This window comes from Penaeus monodon, chromosome 20, assembly GCF_015228065.2.
Source record: "Penaeus monodon isolate SGIC_2016 chromosome 20, NSTDA_Pmon_1, whole genome shotgun sequence".
Lineage (NCBI taxonomy): Eukaryota > Metazoa > Arthropoda > Malacostraca > Decapoda > Penaeidae > Penaeus > Penaeus monodon.
The window spans coordinates 44,245,688-44,246,109 of record NC_051405.1 but is presented as its reverse complement, the minus strand read 5'-3'; the positions used below and the strand labels follow the sequence as shown (position 1 = coordinate 44,246,109).

General features: G+C 44.5%; 1 protein-coding gene across 1 annotated transcript in view; it reads left to right on the top strand.

Moving 5' to 3' along the window:
- LOC119585859 (uncharacterized protein YGR130C-like) overlaps window positions 1-422 on the top strand; it is a gene marked incomplete at its 3' end in the record, with an annotated part of 16,010 nt that overhangs the window by 11,534 nt on the left and 4,054 nt on the right. Inside the window, 1 exon segment of the mRNA XM_037934591.1 lies at window positions 159-345.

Sequence of the window (422 nt, the reverse complement as noted above, 5' to 3'; positions counted from 1 at the left end):
AGGTTCCATCCTCAACTCTGAACCACTTGTTTATAAAAAAATGATACTTCATTTGATCCTGCAGGAGAAAGAAAAACAATATTTGTTGATAAATGAAACACAAGTTCTCCAGATAATGTGCAGGACTACATAAATACTCTGGTTTGTCTCCTAAACAGGTGAGGACCGACTCAACAGCATCAGAGAGCGAGCCCCCAACCCACGATACGTCCTTTGACCAGGACCCGGCAAGCATCACCTTGCATAAGCTGAGCCAAGTATCCACAATATTGTCCCAGTATGTGGCTCAGTCGCCTGCGTCCTAGTGGGCCGCTGACAGGACGCCTTCGGTATTAATGTTCCCAGGTAAGCCCTCAGATTTATTTCTAGGCTGTCATCTTTAAAATTGTGTGTTTTTACATGGATCTGGGTGCTTTGCTATC